This window comes from Nicotiana attenuata, chromosome 2, assembly GCF_001879085.1.
Source record: "Nicotiana attenuata strain UT chromosome 2, NIATTr2, whole genome shotgun sequence".
Classification (NCBI taxonomy): domain Eukaryota; kingdom Viridiplantae; phylum Streptophyta; class Magnoliopsida; order Solanales; family Solanaceae; genus Nicotiana; species Nicotiana attenuata.
Window position 1 is genome coordinate 42958291 of NC_031990.1, and position 6488 is coordinate 42964778.

The following is a 6488-nucleotide window of genomic DNA, read 5'->3' on the forward strand; positions in this document are numbered from 1 at the left end:
GGGGGGGGGGGAAATGAAATTTTTATTGAATTGTAACCGAACCTATAGGGCTGCCTATGTATCCCCTTTTAAATAGGAATCAGGTCGGGTGTAGTTCAATTTACATTATATAAGGAAAGCATAAAGACTACACATAGTAACGCTTGACTGCATCTGAATTGATCGGCTTTGGCCAGACTTCTCCGTCCGTTTCTGCAAGTATGAGGGCTTCTCCTGTCAAAACCCTGTGAACCATGTATGGACTGTGCCAGTTGGGAGAGAACTTCCCTTTGGCTTCATCTTGATGCGGAAAAATTTTCTTTAACACCAGCTGCCGCGGTGTGAATTGTCTTGGCTTGACTCTTTTGTTCAAGGCTCTGGACATTCTGTTCTGATAGTGTTGACCATGGCAAACTGCATTCATTCTCTTTCCGTCAATAAGGGCTAATTGCTCATAACGACTCTTTAGCCACTCTACATCGTCGAGCTAAGCTTTTTGTATGATCCTTAGGGAAGGAATTTCCACCTCAGCGGGAATGACACCCTCTGTACTGTAAACCAGCATGTAGGGGGTTGCCCCAGTTGATGTGCGGACTGTGGTGCGATATCCCAGTAGAGCAACTGATAACTTCTCGTGCCACTTTTTATGCTTCTCCATCATATTCCTCAATATCTTCTTGATATTCTTGTTGGCGGCTTCTACAGGTCCATTCATCTGAGGCCTGTAGGCTGTTGAATTCTTGTGTTTGATCTTGAAAGTTTTGCACGTAGCTTTCATCAAATCGCTATTGAGGTTGGATCCATTATCAGTAATGATTGACTCTAGAATCCCGAATCGATAAACGATGCGGTCGCGGACAAAGTTTGCCATGACTTTCTTAGTCACTGCTTTGTAAAATGCTGCTTCGATCCATATGGTAAAATAGTCGATGTCTACTAGGATAAACCTATGTCCGTTGGAAGCGGCAGGCTCGATATGTCAAATAACGTCCATTCCCCAAGCGGCGAACGGCCACGGTGAGCCTGTTGTGTTGAGCTCGCTTGGAGGTACCTTTATCTTGTCTGCATGTATCCGAAAGCGGTGGAATTTCCGGACATACTGGATGCACTCCGTTTCCATAGTCATCCAAAAGTAACCAACCCGGAGTATCTTCTTTGCTAAGACAAAACTATTCATATGTGGACCGCAGGTTCCAGCATGAACTTCCTCTAGTAGCTTGAATGCTTCCTTTGCGTCGACACATCTTAATAATCCTAAATCGGGAGTCCTCCTGTATAGGATTTCTCCACTGTGAAAGAAGTTGTTGGACAATTTCCGAAGTGTGCGTTTCTGAGTAGGATTAGTAAGCTTCATATTCGGCCATATTGTTGGTGCAGGGAAACCTGAGTTTGGTGGACACTGGATAATGCTGACCGGTTTTTAATATCAAGACTGCTCATATGCCAACTCCTTTGAAGTTTGCTGCTCCATCGAAGAACATTCTCCAACCATCATAGGATTCTTCAATGTCTTCTCCTATGAATGATACCTCTTCATCAGGAAAATATGTTTTCAGGGGTTCGTATCCTCCATCCGTGGGGTTTTGAGCAAGGTGGTCTGCCAGTGCCTGTCCCTTGACCGCTTTCTAAGTCACGTAAACAATGTCGAATTCACTACACAGGATTTACCATTTGGCTAGCTTGCCAATGGGCATGGGCTTCTGAAAGATGTACTTCAAGGGATCCATTCCTGATATGAGATATGTAGTATAGGCACAAAAGTAATGTCTCAACTTCTGAGCTACCCAAGTTAAAACACAACAGGTGTATTCCAATAAACAATACCGGGCCTCGTACGGGGTGAACTTCCTGCTGAGATAATAAATAGCTTGTTCCTTTCTCCCTGTTTCATCATGCTGCCCTAGAACGTAGCTGAAAACTCCATCTAACACTGCAAGGTAGAGTAATAAGGGTCTACTTGGCTCGGGCGGAACTAAGACTGCTGGTGTTGACAGGTATTCCTTCATTCTGTTGAAGGCCTTCTGGCAGTCATCGGTCCATTAGGTAGCGGTGTCCTTCTTTAACATCTTAAAGATTGGCTCACAGATAACTGTAGATTGTGCTATGAATCGGCTGATGTAGTTAAGCCTTCCCAAGAAACTCATTACATCTTTCTTGTTCTTTGGAGGTGGTAGTTCTTGAATGGCTTTGACTTTTGATGGATCCAGTTCTATTCCTTGGCGGATCACAATAAACCCAAGCAATTTCCCAGCAGGAACCCCAAATGCACACTTTTCGGGGTTTAGTTTCAGGATGTATCTCTGCAACCTATTGAAGAACTCCCTCAGATCTTCTATATACTCAGTGGCCTTCTTTGATTTGATAATAACATCATCCACATATACCTCTATCTCCTTGTGTATCATATCGTGAAAGATGGTAGTCATGGCCCTCATGTAGGTGGCCCCTACATTCTTCAGGCCAAATGGTATCATCTTGTAACAGTACACTCCCTACGGCATAATGAAAGCCGTTTCTCAGCATCTTCCTCATCCATCCAGATTTGATGACAACTAGCGAAGTAATGTACAAATGACTGTAGCTCATGCTTGGCGCAATTGTGAATCAAGATGTGTATAGTTGGCAAAGGGAAGTTGTCTTTCGAACTGGCCCGGTTGAGATCCCGGTAGTTGACACAGACTCTAACCTTCCCGTCCTTCTTTGGTACTGGCACAATATTGGCTAACCATGTCGCGTACTCACCCACCCTGAGAACCTTAGCTTTGATCGGCTTGGTGACTTCTTCTTTGATTCTCAAACTCATGTCAAGCTTGAACTTTCTGATCTTTTGCTTTACCGGTGGACATATTAGATCGGTTGGCAGTTTGTGGGCCACGATAGACGTACTCAGACCAGTCATGTCATCATACGACCAGGCGAATATGTCCTCATACTCCTTTAGAAATTTTGTGTATTCTTTCTTCTCTGATTTTGAAAGGTGAATGCTGATTCATGTTTCCTTGACGTTTTCTACATCTCCCAGATTGACAATTTCAGTCTCATCCAGGTTGGACTTAGGTCTATTCTCAAAGTTCTCAACTTCTTTGACAATCTTGTTAGGTATGTCATTTTCCCCCGAATCAATGTCCGTTTGTTGCGTTGTCTCATTCCATGTCAGAGTCATTGGTTCATTAAGATAAGTAATAGTAATGCTGTATTGGTAAAGTAAGGAGGAAAACGGTAGCAATAAATATTAATTCATAAGAAAAATCAAACATGATTTTGATAGATTGAGTAAATGTTTTGAACATTGAAGATCTTATTGCAGAAATTGAAAAATGTGAAAAGAAAATCATTTAGTAAATAAAATAGTGAATAGTGCTTGTTTTAGCCTTGCTACCCCGAGGCTCATCGGGCTTGAGATGTGCCCCTCTGCTCGCAGCCTGTATGGAAGGTCTGCTCCAGATGTAGTATTGGCTGCTCTAATGGGTAGTAAGGACCGCGCTATGGTGGCGACCAGCTAAGGAATTCCTCCCAGGTGTTTTCATATCCCAAACTGAAGGTAGTGCCATGTTTCTTGAGTTTTATTGGTTTAGAGATCCCTTGAGGTTCTTGCCGAGCCCTTTGCCAGGTTCGTACCCACTCCAATTCAGTATACTCTCGATTTTTTTATCCCACCATTTGTCTTTGTCGACAACATTGACCCGCTCAATGTGGTGGTATGTTTCTCCACCCAACTTCCGTCTTCCCCCGATCGCCAGAGTGGTCTAACGATTGTATATAGGGTTGCTACCATCGCCGTGAATGATCACTTGTTGGTGATTCCATTCGAACTTTACTGCCTAATGCAGCATTGATACTACGGCCCCAACAGTGTGAATCCATGGCCGTCCTAGCAGCAAGTTGTAAGACGCTGGTACATCTATTACTTTGATATCGACCTCGAACCAGGTCAGTACCATCTGCAGGCATAGACTAATCTCACCAATGGTGGGCCTCTGAGAACCATCAAAGGCTTTCACAATGATTGCTCCATCCTTTATCTCATGCAGCCCTTTACCCAACTTCTTGAGTGTTACCAACGGAAAAATATTAAGACTGGAACCTCCATCGGTCAGGATTCTGGTGATGAAATAATCTTCACATTGTACGGTGATGTGCAGTGCCTTGTTGTGCCCCAGCCCTTCAGGTGGCTGCTCGTCCTCATAAAAGGTGATCTTATGGCTTTCCAGCACTTGTCCCTCCATATAAGCCATTTCCCCGCTAGTGATGTTACTTTGTCATGACCCAAGCCGATGGGCCGCGACGGGCACCCGTTACCTTAATCAACCGAGTACCAACGTACGTATCTTTCTTATTACATCATCATATATACGTGACACACGGGCCTAATAGGCCAACATGATCCTTTATAAACTCAAAACATAGGCCGACAAGGCCGTACAATCTTTCACGTACAAGACATATGTCTACAAGCCTCTAAGAGTACATAAATGTCATAAAGGTCGGGACAGAGTCCCGCCATACCAAACAATTCATGTCTAAATAATTGTCGATGCCCCCTTTTTCCTTAAAGGGAAAATCGGATTTACGACATTTGGGCGGACAACTCTATTCCTTTTGGGAATTTGGGTTTGAGATTTAGAAGAGTCGCCACCTAATGATTAAGTGCATTAGGACACTAAGAATTTAAAAGAAATAAGAACCAGAGAATGGGTAAGGGCTTGAAATTATCTCAGGGGGGAGGTGTTAGGCACCTCCCAAGATCCACTAATGTGGTTCCCGGCCATGGTACAATTGTGACTTTAAAACAAGTAAACATACAAGACAACTTCCACATAACAACTACAAGTAAGAATGTATAAAGGTTAAACATGCTGAAGTCAGAAAACGGGTGGTTTCATAGTTGTTTAAAAGAATGTATAAGTGCAGAAAATAAGGATCAAATAGGGAATGCAAACAATCAGACAAAAGAAGTGAAATGGGCGGAAGTTTAAAAAGAAAACAGCGCTGGAAATTCAAAGAGGTTTTAAATGATTTGAAGCAAAATACAAGGTTTAAAGAGCTGGAAACTGACAGTTTTAAAGAAAACAATAACCAAAGTACATAAGGAGGGAGGGGTCCTAGGTTTAAAAATAACACGGATCATTCACACAACACCCGGTAACCAATTATACGCGTGGTGTTATCGCGTGATCATCATATCCATGTCTACCCTTACCACTCCATTAAGGTATTAAAGCGCGGAATAGTATCGTTACTTATTGCATGCTATTACCCGTCCCGTTCCTATCAGTCCCAGAGGCATTGAGACTACTAATCCTAAAGGGGAGGGAATTGGGGCTTTTCACAAGTTTTAAAAGGATAAAATTCTAGGCGACAAACAAAACACATAATCAAGTAGGGGAGAAGCAAACAACAGTTAAAGCTCACACGGGCCACCTCACTTAAAGAAAATATATAGCATGACTTCAAATACTGGTTATGGTCGGAATTAAATTAAAAAACGTTAGGACAGGTGGCTGATTTAGCACATATTTTAAGATAAGAAGTCCGAATTAGACCTGCCTGCTGGTTGTAATTATTAAAGACTGGCAAAGTTGATTAATTACCTAAAGGTTTGCCTAGATGAGGCCTGCAATCGAAGTATCTAACATTTGCCGAAGGCATGCTGGTTTGAAGAAAGATTACTGATTTAAGAGACAACAAAATCTGTAGGTTTCAAACGGCAAGATTACTGATTTAACAAACAACAAAATCTGTAGGTTTCAAACGGCCCTGCTATTGATTTTAAACTCATAGATGAAATAGACGAAGCTGATTCAATTAATTACATCCTACGGGCATGATTTCTAAGCGTTGTTGGTTTTAAGACGATTACGTAAGTGTAGGAGCCTTATAAGCATGGTATCTAGAATGAAGTTGATTATTACTAAACCTATGATTGTTTGCCTAATGACAGACGTATATGCAGAGGTGCAGAAACAAAACTATACGCGTGATTTCTATATGCAGGAACTTATAGGCATGGTTTCTAATGCAAGTGAATAACTTATAAGCAGGATTTATATATGCAGTAATGAATAACTTATAGGCAGGACTTCTATATGCAGTAATGGATAACTTATAGGCAGGATCTCTATATGCAGTAATGAATAACTTATAGGCAGGATTTCTATATGCAGGTAAATGAACGAGAAATGTTGTGATTGCATAAATAAGACCTAAAACATGATATCTACCCCATATGCATAACATGAGAGTCCCTCCCCTATTTTTACTATACACCCCATAAGTTATTACAAGGTTATTACAACTTGAATGAATCCAGGAAAGTAAACAAATAAAATAAATCAGAAATTAAAATTCCAACCAAGGAGAGCCAAATTCAGACTCCTAGTCTGACATATGGAATAAACCAACTTCCAAGGACCAGATTCTCCAAAGCCATTCTCTTATTTGGGATGTGTCAAAGTTCCAAGGAGTTTCATGAACCCCAGGCAATGCTTACACCCCGAATATCATTGTAG